This window comes from Zophobas morio, unplaced genomic scaffold, assembly GCF_036711695.1.
Source record: "Zophobas morio isolate AGI-343-1 ecotype UQ-CSIRO unplaced genomic scaffold, CSIRO_AGI_Zmor_V1 ptg000014l, whole genome shotgun sequence".
NCBI lineage: Eukaryota > Metazoa > Arthropoda > Insecta > Coleoptera > Tenebrionidae > Zophobas > Zophobas morio.
The window spans coordinates 6542654-6558878 of NW_026972119.1; positions in this window are offsets into that span (position 1 = coordinate 6542654).

The following is a 16225-nucleotide window of genomic DNA, read 5'->3' on the forward strand; positions in this document are numbered from 1 at the left end:
TAAGAGTAAAAATTCTGATAGTTTGTACATTGCTTACGAATTTTCAAGTACTTAAGGCTTAAATAAAAGAAGATTATTTAAAAAGCCGAACAAGTTTAGTTTCTTAATTAAAATTTGATGATCAATCTGGTCGAACGTCTTCTGAAAGTCTGTGTAAACTACATCTAGCTGACCGCGATTATCAACGGTTGGGACTCTTATTTGAGTCAAACACGCTAAATTGGATACCGTAGATCTCTGCCCCATAAAACCATGTTGATGACAAGTGATTGATGACGTTACTAAAGGATAGATATTTCTCTGTAAGACAATTTCAAATGTTTTGGCGAAATTGGATGTAAGAGAGATAGGAAGGTAGTTCTGATTTTCATTACCATCACCTTTTTTAAATATTGGACATACGCAAGCTATTTTCCAGATTTCAGGAAAATAGAAGTTTTCAAATTGAAATTGAACATTTTTAATAGAGGCATGACAAAGATTACACTATTGACTGAAGTTCAAGAACTGGATGGATGCTATAATTCAAAGTAGAAGTATTTTCAGCAATGGTGAAACTGCTCTCGAAATGATTAGCAAAGGCACTGACGATAACTGTTGGAGATGCAAGTTCTGGTCGTTATTACATATTACAACCGGAATTGCTCTATGATGACAATCTTCTTTTAGGAAGGATCATTAGATTTTTCAACTTGAATTTGGTAATATGAGAAAGTTAAGTCTAAGACACTATGATGACTGTTGACTATATTTTTTTTTACTTAAAATCGCTTAAAATTGTGAAAATGTTTCAAGATATTTAGAATTGTTTTATAACCATCCTGTAAATCCAAAAGGGAAATCTGAAAAAAAAGAAAGGGTGTTAAAAGCACCCAAGAATAAAACGTTATCGTTATGGCAAATGTCAAGATCATTAAGAAGCTCAAAGAATTTTTCGTAAAGTTCAAAACTTAACGCTGGTGGAATATAAAGTACAAAGAAGAAGATTTAAATTCTACAAAACCTAGAAGCATTTAACATTCATGAAGATTTTGAATTTGAAGATTCTTTACCTCTTATCACTTTTATAAAAAAACATTTTACTTAACAAGGTACCGTAAAGCGACACAATTTTCGTTACTACACTCGAGAACAACCTTTTTGAGTTCAAGTGGCACATACCCAACGCCCTCAAAAAATTAATATTTGGGTGGGAATAATAAACAAAAGACTCATTGGTCCCTTCTTTTTTCACGGAAATTTAACAGCAGATTGATGTTTAGATCATTTTAGAACCGCGGTGCTTCCGGATCTAATTGCTACGTTACCTAATACAGATAATCCACAAAATTTAGATCGCAGGAATTGGTCCAACAGGGTCGGGCACCCCCACATTATGGTGTAAATGTAAAGGTTTTTTTGGATAATCAATTTGATGGAAGATAGATTGGAAGAATAGAATGACCACCTTGGTCTCTGGATCTGACACCCCTTGATTTTTTTTAAGTCCCCAGAGTCCAGAGTATTGAAAATTCCGTCAATCAGGTCTACCACCGTTTACGTTCGCGTCAGATAGTAAATGGGGAACAATTTCTATCGTATAAATTTTTACTACAACGTATTGTTCGGTTTATTTAATATTTATCATTAAAATCAAACAATATAACCAAGAGTAAAATAAAAAGCTTGATATGTTTTACATTTTGTTCAAAAACAAATGCCTCGCCTTACTTTTACATAACCCTGTATAAAACCACTGCGAGTGAAAATAAAGTCAGCTTTACACATAGCATAATGTTTGAAAAAGTATCATCCAAGATCAAAAGGTAAAACTAGTGATCTAAAACGATGACCCAAAAGACAACATCTTACTAGAACGTAATAATCTTGACTTCACTGTGAATTCTGCCACATTTTTTGCGCTAAGTAATTTCGTTTACCAAGTATGAAAGAAATATCATTTTGGATCATCTATTTAATCTAAAAAAAAAATATGTTGTTATGCATGTTATAAATTAAATTAGTTACAATTTCTTACGCTGTTTAACTGTTTACCATTCTTGTTTAATAAACCATGTTTTATTATGGTTCCCAATTATACACGCTTTATACCATTAGTAAAATATTTTCATAATAACATGCAGCCAAACCTAGCATTTTATTTCATATTCGGCCAGATAAAATGTGATTTACATATCCATCCGAATAAAGTTAATTAAAAAGCAAGTTAGATAAGCATATCGCCTAAAAAATTCATGTTTTAATATTAGCGTTGCCGTGGATACTCTCTCATTATGTAATTATTTATTATGAAAGTTATCCATTATGGGACCATGTATGAGTCCGGCACTAAACGCAGTCGTATAAAGACGCGCCTTAAGGCTAACGCGTTATCCGTGCGTAGTGTTAAACAAGCTTAATTCATCAGAACTAATTTAAATACGGAGTTCATACCATGCCCGATTTTTATTGTTTATTTGGTTGATTTATTTTTACACTTTAGCATTATCTGGTCTTTGTCTGCCCATGTTTTAAAGTTGTAATAAATATTAATTTAATTTTACTGTCCTTGAGAATTGTAGGTATAATTGAATCGTTACCCACAGAAATTTTTAAAAATTTAAACTGAGACTTTTTCAAAAAACACTTTTTTCTGTTAATTTATTCATTTCATATTTCAAATCATGTAGTGCAAAAAATGAAAAAATAAAATAATACCAGAAGGCAAGTCTTCACAAAGACTCACAAAGGTGTTAAAACTTTAAAACAAAAATTCAAAAAACCAAGCAAAAATTTACCTTAAAATTTTGGATAAATTTTGGAAAGATGTCAGTTGGCTGGAGATTTTGTTTTTTTGACATTACGGGTTGTCTGGAAAATTGCGGGTTAACTCTTCATTACGCTCTTAACAATCAACTGGTGAGTCTGGAAAAAAGAGTAAACAAATTTCTCCTCACATTTTCGTGGAGTTACAATGATTTTCATGTTGCTTCTTTTGCTACGTTCTTTTGCTAAATTTTTAATATTTCTCTCGTACATGACCATGTTTAATTACCATTTTAGTTCATTTAAAAACTTCTTTTGTCAAAATGCAGAAGATATAGCCCTCCAAAGTTTCATTTTTTTTTTCGAAATTTCGCCATATTTTAATTCACTACTTTTTATTGGGTATCTGAAACCAATTGAACTTATTCAAAATAATTTTGGAGGCATCTTGTCTTTATTCATACCTAGATTTCTTCATTTTATAACATTACAAAAAAACTTTTAAATTGCTTAGGATGAATCTGACGAAAATTTTCACGTTTTTTGGTTTGTCTAAATCGATATTTATTTTTGTAAGTGAACATCAAATTGAGGTAAAGAATTTTTAATGATTTTTATCGACTCGACATTCATTTTAACATATCAACGGAAAAAAAACGGAACATTGTGGAGACCGCTAAAGTTTCCTTAACACTTACCTATTTTTAAGTTGATGTTAAATTATTGAGAAAAACAATTAATTTTGTCAAACTGACTAGGATGTAAGAAAAACCTTCACAATTTTAATTTACTTAATTAAAATTTATATCTATAATTGTCAACGTCGGCAACCAAAACAAAAAAAAAATACTTCTAAAATGTAGTCCACGTAAAAACTAAATCGACTTCAGTGAGTTTTTTATCAATTTCTTTCAAGCTTATATGAATATATAACAGAATATATAATAAACTAAGTTAAGAATTTGCAACAATAACTTCCAAGTTATTATGAAAATTAATCTTTGAACTCAAAGCAACAAATGTATAAGTTAATAAATTTCGACTGACTTCATAACAGACCAAATCAAAAAATACTCCGAAGATTAGAGATAATAACTGCTTATGTATGAATATTTAATGGGTTCTAATTACCTATACGGCAAAAAATTGGTAATGACATAGATAAAAAAAGATTATACACGCATCACTCAAAAAAATTTCTACTACACACTGTATTTACAAACGGGAAAACGTTTTCTGACAGATTATAATGCAATAGCTTTATATTTATTTTGTTCATTATTGTTTACTGTTAAATATTGACTCAGTAATATGAAAAGTTACTTCTTTGTCTGTCAAAATGATTAAATAAATTTAGGTAATTATAACAATATAAAATAAAACAATAGTTTTGTCTACATGGATCGTTATGGAGTGCAAGAACGCCCTTAAGACAAGCCTAGCCATCGCCGCTGCCGGCGTGCAGTGCTAAACAAGCCTAATCTATTAGAGCAAAAGCAAGAAGTAATGAGATCGCTGTGACGGTACAATTTGACGTAATGTAATGATGGGTTGGTTGTTCGTCCCGCCGTCTTAGATTAGGCCACGAAGATAGTTAGATGGGGTTCCTGCACGCGTATTAGCTGCAATAACACATAATAGCCCCTAATAACAGTGCGTGCTGTTGAGCCAGGTTTCCATTGGCCGTCGAGGCGATCATATCAAATCGACTATTTATAGTATGATGGAGAAAAATTATTATTGGTAGTTTGGTGGCGGCAAATAAGTGGTTTGATGTAAGCTACCTTCTGCCAGATCCTCACGACTCTAAAATCATAGCTCGAAGCTCGACTGGCCCCGCCAAATTGCTGTCAGATGCGACTTTGATGATTGGGTGTGCCCGCCGCGTCTTGGCGCTACAAAAACACGCCTGTCAATCTTACATGGCGTAATTGCGTGCAGAAGCTAATTTGCATTCTCCCTTTTATTTTAATTCTTCGCGTTTTTACCAGAGGAATCGACGGGTGACCGCCCGAGAATGGCCCACAACCGAAATGACCAACGGCACGACCACTCGAACGTTCTATTTACGGCCTAAACATTATTTTTTTTTATACGCTAGTTGAAACTGTGTACCTGAACAAGAACAACAACAAATTAGTAGGCAGAATTAACGCTATAAAAAATTTTAAAGAATTCCGAAATGCAAAAAATGTTTATAAACATTTCCTAAACGAATACACAGGATAAAAAAGAGCAACAAATTGGTACAAAAAATTATAATGTACTAAAGAAACAAAACTATAGCAAACAAAAGAACAATGAGAGGAGTAACAATACCCAGATTATAGGTAACTAAAGCCCACACGCAATAGCGTATTACTCATGCTCATGTATATTTACGTAGTTTTTGAAGTACCAAACGGAATAAAGTCTCTGGAATAATTAATTAATTAGTTTGTTGGTTTTTGGATCAAATGAGACTTGCTAAAAAAAAACTATACATAGAAAATTCTAAACTACAACTAAGTTAATTTAGCCTAAGAAGTTTACACCGTAACTCTCTTAACATTAACATTTTCATGAACGTTTTAATAATACTTAAAGTAAATTGATGCGTAAATTATAATAGTAATTACAATATCCGGTGCATCAGTAAGAAATTGTATAACTTAATTTCTTCATAAAGTTTTCAACATACTATAGGTAGGCAGATCAAAGGCATGTGGGTTTACACACGAGCTATTCATTTAGTCGGAAAAATTTTGGTAGTTTTTCTAGTCAAACTGCCAAAAGGCAAATTGACTGAGTTTGTAAAATAAAAATTTATCTGGCTAGAAATGAATATATAAGTAATTTCATGACAACACACATGTGACAAATACAAAATTCAAAACAATTTTTAACTCTTAAAAAAACAATCATTGAAAACACAATTACTATAAATTATTTTAGGACTTGAACAGGAACTGGAATTGTTAAAATATTATTCTGAGTTACTGATGAAGTAGAGGATCCCTCGTATCTTAAATTTGATATTAAATTTTTGTGATAATGTAGAATCAAGTTGGAGATACGGGCCAATTAAAGAAGAGTTTGAATGTTCTGTAATTTTTATAAGTTCCGGGTCACACACTTCAGCTTTAGATAATTGAATTACCGCACTTACCCCATTGGAAAGATTCATTATTTTATTGGCTTTGGTATTAAATTAGTTGACATTTAATACCAAGTGGCACCTTTTTGTACCAGCGTTTAGAGTTGTCGTTTTTCCAGAATGGAAATGGGACAGGAATAGACGATCTGTTGCTATACTTTTGTTTTTTTTATCGATGAATTTATTAAATAATTTGACGGGACAAACACTTTGTTTTACGTCAACCAATTACCTACTGTCCAAACATTTCTTCGCCTCATCTTGTGCGTTTTAGCAAAAATGGGATTATACTCAATCTACCCGGTTAACCACACCTTCGCCACCTCTCCAGGCCAGCTCAAAGGATACCGTATGAAACAATCGCATCTGCTAACTTTTTTGCTCATCCAAGTTCCATAATTTTTCCATATTTATAATATTGTCTTTACTGAGAGCACTTGAACTTTGTTTTCTGTTTTCTGATTGCCGTTGTAACTCTTTTCTTTTGGCATTTGTTGTATCTTTTGCTTCCTTGAAAATAATATCGGAGAAAGGATCAAAAGCGATTCCATAGTCAGAAAAATATTTTTCTTGAAATATTTTCGCGATAGAGTTCCACATGGTTTTGATGGCATGCTCTTATGGTCTCAAGATGATTGCCAACTGAGTGGTGGAAGTAGATTGACTAGGTTCGTAATTTCTTTCCTCGCAGAACGCCTCAATTTGCCTACAGATACTGCTTTTTTGTAGATTTTGTGTTTTTTGGAATGGTATCTACTAATTACTTTTTCTATAATATTTTCATGGGAAACATTATCAAAACGACTCATTTTAACTTTAATGATATTCAAACTATAGTTGAAAAATTATCATGGAAACTTGTTTCAAAGATCATGAGATTTATGGATAAAAAGCAATCCCAAATTTTATCCGCGGACAAAAAGTTGCCTGTTTTTATCCCGTTGCAAACTGTCAAATTTAATTCAATATTACATTTAAATGAAATTATTTGTAATTAATAACTCTTATTTTTATTTCACGCACATTTTATGTGAAAAAATAATCAACTGTTTTTTGATGTAGTACCATGGAAAACAAAAAGAAGTAACTAACACTTTACAATTTTGATTTGTTTAATATCTATTACAGGTGATTGTACATTTGAAGATTACTTATTATTTTATTATATTATTTCCGGACCTTTATTAAATAGCGTCAACTTCTCCTGCGGAATATAAAACTGATCCCTTTTTCGAATTCCATGTATTGTTTTGACATCTCCATTTAAGATAACTCTTTATATTTTTTCTTATAAATAGCTGACGCTGAAATGCGTACATACTGTAGACTGTCATAATTTTGTTTGTCTGAAAGCAATTTATGGAAGTTCCACTAGACGGGATTCCAAAAATAGTTAGGTATCACAATTCCTTTTTGTAGAACGAAAATATTTTGCAGAGGATACCATAAAGCAGGATGCTGTGTACATACGCACCCGTAATAGCGTCTTAAAAGAATACTTCTATTTACTTTATCTTTTAATTGGAGTAGTGCACGTACTGCACGTACGTGATTTTTTGCTTAGACCATCAATATGTTCTTTCCACGATAAATTTTCGTCAATTTGAATACCAAGTATTGGTTTGGCTACTTTGCGGAATATCTGTGGATAATTCAGTTATTATTATCACGTTGTGTCCCTTTTTCTGGTGCAAAGCTGTGAACACCACCAGAGAACTTTTTGATTTAATTTAAAAAAAATTTTGGGCACTTCTTTTGTATTTTGACTATACACTTACTACACTTACCTACAGTTTGGCAACATGCTGAACAGTTAAAAAAGCAGAAATGTCACCAGCAAATGGATATATCGAATACCCTTTTAGCTCAATTATTAAATCATTAATAAATATCACAAACAATAAAGGCTCCAGAATACTTCCCTGAGGTACTCCGGAGTCAGTAATGGTTTTATCAGATATCTAGTGCAGGTTGTCATAAGTGACTTTCACTGCCCGTTTTCTGTTTGATAATAGCTGTTTATAGTATAAGTAAGTGAATAAAGACAATTATTCATATGTATTTTTCCAATTTCGCAAAATTTTCAAAAACAGTATTGCTTAGGTGATTCACTTGCTTTGTGTTAATTGTACTATTACTTACTAGTTTTATATTACTTAAAGAACGAAAGTTGACTCTGCTTTAGTCAAAGTCAAGTGCAGTGGAGGTTCCAGGCATATTATTTGAATTTATATTTACCAAAATTTTTCTTTACATGAATATTTTTGAGGAAGTAATTTGTCAATATAACGTTCTGCATTAGCTAATAAATTTGCGGAAATTCGCCGAAAACAGTGCTCGATATAAAGATAATACCTAATTAAGTAACTTCAAATCATTGATGGCATTTTTTCAAATTAGGTTGTATTCTGCACTTTCGATTTCTATAACAGAGAAAAAATGTCTATATGGTACATTTTGTGGAGGTAAATTTTCGTACTTAATACTACTATTAAATCAATTTGAGAGTCCTCACTGATAAGTGATAATTGTAAGTGTGCGTCCCTCATTTGTTTTAGTGCCCAGAACAGAAATAATTAGAACAGACACTTTTTCATCAATATCATCAAATAGAATTTTGTGTAGTTCGTCAATTCAACATATAATGAATGAAAAATTAATTTAACAGAGGATTAAAATGTAGAATATGAGCCCGTGATTTAATCATCCACGTTGTCTAGCAACGGACCTCAATTAAAAGTTAATCGCGAATTAACCTTAATTGGTTTTCTATAAACCGAGTTTTAGACTGTTTTGTCTTTTCATAAAAGCTATGAGCCTTGAAAATCTGCAAAATTCCAAAATAGTTAAGTCTAATTTAGAAAATTTAGGTTGCTCTCGTTGAGTAACGACACCATAAGATGGACATCTTTATTTAAGTAAGTATGTAAATGTTATCACATTATCTACAATTATGACATGATACATATTAGCAAACTTGTAGCTGACACATTTCACAAAATTATACCTGAAAATTTCATTATTTTTGAATTGAACAATTTTAGATTCTATAAACATCTAATCTAATCTAATACTATTAAACGAGCAAAGTTTGTATATATACATTTATATATATATATAATGGGTTTCTCGAAAACGGCTCTAACGATTTCGATGAAATTTACAGGTTAGGGGTTTTTTGGGTCAAGAAATCGATTGATCATAGTTTTAACTTCTGAAAATTACAGCTTCATGCATTTTCAGCAATTTTCAGGCAGTGAATTATATTTGTTGCTAGGCAACATCAGATGACACTACACGAACACGAGATTGTTTTATATGAGAAGTTTGGGTGACAGTCTGACAGTACGTTTGACGTACCTTTTTATCTTCAATTGTACGTACCGAAACATACTCCACTGTATAGAGGACGTTGAAATTCACCGCCTGAGGTGAGAAAATTTACCAAAAACTAAACAGTGAGCGGATAAAAGGCACACGAAAGTGTGTTGAATTGAGATTATTTTGTCAAGCATTCATTTCAGAGGTTCCACGGTCAGTGTCAACATGTGATCGTTTTCGGGGATGGGACCGTGTTATTTCAGTTTTTGGGCTCAACGTTTCGCACACTTTCGTAAATGGCATCTTCGGGAGCAGGGTTGAGATTGAGAAATTAGGAATAACACAAAAGAGCACGGTAACTCAGTATGTTAACCACACCAGAGGCGAAACTCTTCTGGCAGTAAGAATGTGGTTGTGACCTTTTTCTAGAGTCGAGAGAGAGAACTAGGAAAAAAAAAGAACGACAGAGAGAAAACTTGGGTAACAAATGAGATGTCAAACAATAATTCCAGTTTTCTGTTCTTTAATCTCTACATGTCACTTATCACTGTTTAAAACAAAGACTGCTTATGGAATTTCTTTTTTAATGTGTATTTTTAAGTAGCGCGTGTACTTCAAAATGCATACTATACGCATATTTATCTGTCCTAATCTGATCTAATACTACCAAACGAGCCGAGTGAAACTCGGTCAACCAGATATTCTAATACTATTAAACGAGCAAAGTTTGTATATATATATTTATATATATATATATAATGGGTTTCTCGAAAACGGCTCTAACGATTTCGATGAAATTTACAGGTTAGGGGTTTTTTGGGTCAAAAAATCGATTGATCATAGTTTTAACTTCTGAAAATTACAGCTTCATGCATTTTCAGCAATTTTCAGGCAGTGAATTATATTTGTTGCTAGGCAACTTCAGATGACACTACACGAACACGAGATTGTTTTATAAGAGAAGTTTGGGTGACAGTCTGACAGTACGTTTGACGTACCTTTTTATCTTCAATTGTACGTACCGAAACATACTCCACTGTATAGAGGACGTTAAAATTCACCTTCTGAGGTGAGAAAATTTACCGAAAACTAAAGAGTGAGCGGATAAAAGGCACGCGAAAGTGCGTTGAATTGAGATTATTTTGTCAAGCATTCATTTCAGAGGTTTCGCGGTCGGAGTCAATGTGTGATCGTTTTCCAGGATGGGACCGTGTTATTTGAGTTTTTGGGCTCAACGTTTCGCACACTTTCGTAAGTGGCATCTTCGGGAGCAGGGTTGAGATTGAGAAATTAGGAATAACGCAAAAGAGCACGGTAACTCAGTATGATAACCACACCAGAGGCGAAACTCTTCTGGCAGTAAGAACATATTTGTGACCTTTTTCTAGAGTCGAGAGAGAGAACTAGGAAAAAAAAAGAACGACAGAGAGAAAACTTGGGTAACAAATGAGATTGTAATAAATGTCAAACAATTATTCCAGTTTTCTGTTCTTTAATCTCTACATGTCACTTATCACTGTTTAAAACAAAGACTGCTTATGGAATTTCTTTTTTAATGTGTATTTTTAATTAGCGCGTCTACTTCAAAATGCATACTATACGCATATTTATCTGTCCTAATCTGATCTAATACTACCAAACGAGCCGAGTGAAGCTCGGTCAACCAGATATTGTTAAAATAATACGTCATACAATACACACCTTCACCACCTCTCTAGGTCAGCTCAAAGGATACCGTGTGAAACAATCGCATCTGCAAACCTTCTTGCTCATCCAAGTTCCATAATTTTGCCATATTTATAATATTGTCTTTACTGAGAGCACTTGAACTCTGTTTTCTGTTTTCTGGTCGTCGTTGTAATTCTTTCCTTTTGGCATTTCTTGTATCTCTTGCTTCCTTGAAAATAATGTTGCAGAAAGGGTCAAAAGCGATTCCATATTCAGAAAAATATTTTTCTTGCAATATTTTCGCAGTAGAGTTCCACATGGTTTTGATGGCATGCTCTTATGGTCTTTCCCGTTAAGTTTCTTGATATTGAACGCCTAACCTCTCAAGATGATTGTCAAGTGAGTGTTCAAACTATATAGTTGAAAAATTATCATGGAAACTTGTTTCAAAGATCATGAGATTTATGGATAAAAAGCAACCCCAAATTTTATCCGCGGACAAAAAGTTGCCTTTTTTTATCCCATTGCAAACTGTCAAATTTGAAATTCCTAATGAGTATATTTACATTTAAGTGAAATTATCTCTAAATAACTCTTATTTTTATTTCATGCATATTTTACATGAAAAAATAATCAAGTGTTTTTGATGTAGTACCATGGAAAACAATAACTAACACTTTACAATTTTGATTTGTTTAATATCTATTACAGGTGATTGTACATTTGAAGATTATTACTTTATTATATTATTTCCAGACCTTAGTCAAATATCGTCAACTTCTCCTGTGGAATATAAAGCTGGTCCCTTTTTCGAATTACATATGTGTTGACATCTCCATTTAAGATAATTCTTTATTTTTCCTTATACTTAAATAGCATACCTGAAATGCGTACATACTGTAGACTGTCATAATTTTGTTTGTCCGAAAGCAATGTCTGCAAGTTCCACTAGACAGGATTCTAATAGTTCTCACAATTCTTTTTTGTAGAACGAAAATATTTTACAGAAGATACCATAAAGTAGGATGCTGTGTACATACGCCACCAGTAATAGTGTCTTAAAAAATACTTCTATTTACTTTATCTTTTAATTGGAGTAGTACACGTATGTGATTTTTTGCTTAGACCATCGAAATGTTCTTTCCACGATAAATTTTCGTCAATTGGAATACCAAGAATTGGTTTTGCTACTTCGCGTAATGTCTGTGTATAATTCAGTTATTATTATCAGCTTGTGTCCCTTTTTCTGGTGCAAAGCTGTGAACACCAGCAGAGAACTTTTTGATTTAATTTGAAAAATTTTTGGGCACCTCTTTTGCACTTGACGGTACACTTACTACAGTTACCTACAATTTGGCAGCATGCTGAACCGTTAAAAAAGCAGAAATGTCACCAGCACATGGATATATCGAATACCCTTTTAGCTCAGTTATTAAATCATTAATAAATATCGCAAACAATACTTCCCTGAGGTACTCCGGAGTCAGTAATGGCTTTATCAGATATGTACTGCAGGTTGTCATAAGTGACTTTCACTACCAGTTTTCTGTTTGATAATAATACCTGTTTATAATAAAGACAATTATTCATATGTATTGTTTCCAATTTCGCAGATTTTTCAAAAACAGTATGGGTTAAGTGATTTACTTGCTTTGTGTTAATTGTACTATTACTTACTAGTTTTATATTACTTAAAGAACGAAAGTTGACTGCTTTAGTCAAAATCAAGTGCAGTGGAGGTTCCAGGCATATTATTTGAATTTAGGTATATTTACCAATATTTTTATTGACGTGAATATTTTTGAGGAAGTAATTTGTCACTATAACGTTCTGCATTAGCTAATAAATTTGCAGAAATCCGCCGAAAACAGTGCCCGATATAAAGATAATAATTTAGTAACTTCAAATACTTTGCTATCATTTATGGCATTTTTTCAAATTAGGTTGTATTCTGCACTTTCGATTTCTATAACAGAGAAAAAATGTCTATGTGGTCCATTTTGTGGAGGTAAATTTTTGTACTTATTACTACTATTAAATCAATTTGAGAGTCCTCACTGATAAGTGATAATTGTAAATGTGGGTCCCTCATTTGTTTTAGTGTCCAAAACAGACATGATTAGAACAGACACTTTTTTATCAATATCATCAAATCGGACATATAATGAATGAAAAATTAATTTAACAGAAGATTAAAATGTAGAATATGAGCCCGTGATTTAATCATCCACCTTAACCTTAATTCGCTTTCTATAAACCGGGTTTTAGTCTTTTTTGTCTTTTCATAAAAGCTATTAGCCTTGAAAATCTGCAAAACTCCAAAATAGTTGCGTCTAATTTTAAAAATTTAGGTTGCTCTCGTTGAGTAACAACACCATAAGATGGACATCTTTACTTTCTTCAGTTTGTCTAGGAAACAGGCTAACACTATTTCTTAGTTAACACAAAATGTTTTGCACTCCTTTTTGTAAACTAATTTTGATTTTTATGGCAATAAGTTGGATACGACAACGACAGCGTCGTTTAGGACATCTTGTGGTATGCTTTCTTTCTGGTTATACAGTTTTTATAATCGCCCTGTCCGAACTGCGGCAGAGTTTTAATCATCGACCGAATTGCGGTTCAAAATTTTTTGACTACCTGGTATCTTATAATCCCTGACCAAACTGTGGGTTTCAAGAACTGAATAAAAATTTAGTAAATAACATAGATATACCAATTATATCAATTTTCAAATAACTTCACTTTCTTTACTTTTCGTTTCTTTTTTAATTTATTAAAAACGACCCGTAGCTCACATACTTACATAGAGTTGTATCACTAGTTAATGTTTATTAGTTAGTAAGTTAAAGCGATTGTAGCGGTCAACTGTATTTGACTACCTGATACTTGAGCAAAATTTTTACCGCAATGCGTATACGACCCTTAAAATTTCTTTGAAAGAATTAACTACTGCATTTTCAGTATCCCTGTTCTTTATAAAACCGATTAATTGAGAGTTGTTCACACTTCAGTAGAAATTTACTTAATCTTATGTGGTATGGTCTTTGGTACATTTTTGAGAAGACAGTAAAGATATCGGTCTATAATTTTCCATTTTGTGTATATCGCCTTCCTTTGGGACCGGTACTACCAAACATGGTTTCAGTTCTGCAAGAAATATTCGACTATCAAATGAGTTATTGACTAAGTACATACGTTAAGGAGATGACTATACTATATAGAACATTACATAGTACTTCATTAATTCCTGCAGAATTATCACTACAAAGTGATAAGATAATCTTACGTAGGTATTTTAAGAATAAAAATAAACGTTAAAGAAAAGGAGTTTTGATTTATGTCTAATTGTAGTATACTAAACACACTTGACATACAGTTCGACAGATTGTATGTCAAGTGAGTTTAGTTTAGTATTTTTAGAAACAGATACTATGTCAACCATATCACTGATGGATTTAGTCTCTTAAACTCTTGGTAAAAGGTTTGATAACTCTTATTGCCTGTTCATTGAAATATTTAGATAATTTTTTTTCCTCTTTCTACTTAGGGTCATGTTCATGACTGATTAAGTATCTGCCAATTAAGTATGTAGTTTTATTAATGTTCGATGAGTTCTCGAGCAGTAAGCAGTTAATAGTATATTAAAGAACGAGTTTCATAAGGCAAATATTGAGGCACGAATCCAAGTTTATAGAACGAGCGGCGAAGCCGCGAGTTATATAAAGGATGAGTGCCTCAATGGCCTTATGAACGAGTTATTTATACTATTTTTTCTACCGCACACGTTTTTTCCCAAAATTTAATTGAAATTTGCATTTTTTTTAATCTGGGGACTTTTGTCGTGGTTGGTGATGGGTCGGTCTGACACTAACCACGAAATATTTGAGGTTCGAATTTTCACAACAACAATTGTAATTCGAACCAATTCGAGTTTTTGTAATTTAAAATTGGTTAAAATGTCTTGCGAAGAAGTTGCGCGTCCGGAAACATGGGAAATTTTAAGTTTAGATTTGCCACTGACATTCACCTGACATTTCTCGTCATTGCTACCAATCTTACCGATCTAAATTACACCAGATCTATTAAAGAACGCCTTTCCGCTATTAACGAACTGCTGTGACGTCATTTGCGTGCGTTAATAACTCTATTAGAAAACCAAAAAACGTGGGCGGTAGAAAAAATGTTTAAAGACGATATCTCTGATGTTGAAGAATTAGCTACATTACCACTTCATTCGGTGTTACCAGAAAAATCAAAAGAAAAATACAAAGAGGCCTATAAAGAATTCGAGAAATGGTGTCTGGAAAAAAGGATTCAAGATGTTAATGAAAACATACCTTGAAGAAAGTCAAGAATTTTGAAATCTTCTACACTATGAAATATATTTTATGTCAACAAAAAGATTGTAAAGTATCCAAGTTTGATATAATTTATTAAAAGTCAGTCTAAAAAATCTAGCGTCTTCATAAAGTCAGGGGTGAAAAAAAATATGAAAAAAGTGTTAATAGCATTCATTTTTTGTTCATGAAGGTTGGATTTACGCAAAAATTTGATATTTCATTAAATCAAAATTGTTTTCTTCGTTCGAGTTTTAGGTTGTGTTGATTGTGAGAGCCACCTCTTTAAGCAAATCTAAAAAAATTATATAAATGCAGTGATAAAACATAAGTAAAAATATGTCGCACATTTTGGATAGAATTTATTCCGCAAAATTTTGACAAATAATATTGAGATTGTAATTTTGTACTTTTCCAAACTTAAATTGGTATTGAAAAATTGAACAACTCATTACTGAAATTTACAAAATACATTTTTCTTAACCAAGAAAAAAATAAAAGAATTCTTAACCTATTTTTTCGAGTTCAGCAAAAAATACTCCTTTGAGTAACATTAAATCTATCTAATGTTACCAAGTCATCATAAAAGAAAAAAATTACTTTGGCGTTGAATCTCAAAGAATGGTCATTGTAAAAATTTGAATAAAAAAATAACATACCTATGTGGTAGAACTTGAATTATACCTACAAGACTACAAAATTTCAAATATTTGCGATAACTGGTTTCCGTTACATATTTTTGCCCTACCCTGTATATTTCTTTCTTTTTCTGATTAAACTGAAACAATTTACTAAAAATTTATTTATGGAATGTAGCGAGTTAACAAAATTTCAGAAGGGTTATGTACTTTCAAAATTTTAGAGGTCAATCGTTTAACAGATCTAAAGTTTAATTTACTTAACGACATTAAATAAAACAATGTTAGTGTTTTACTAAATAAGTTCATAATGTCCTAATGTAGTTTCTTCGATAAGTAATAAAATCGTGCTAATTTTATTTAGAGTAATACCTATT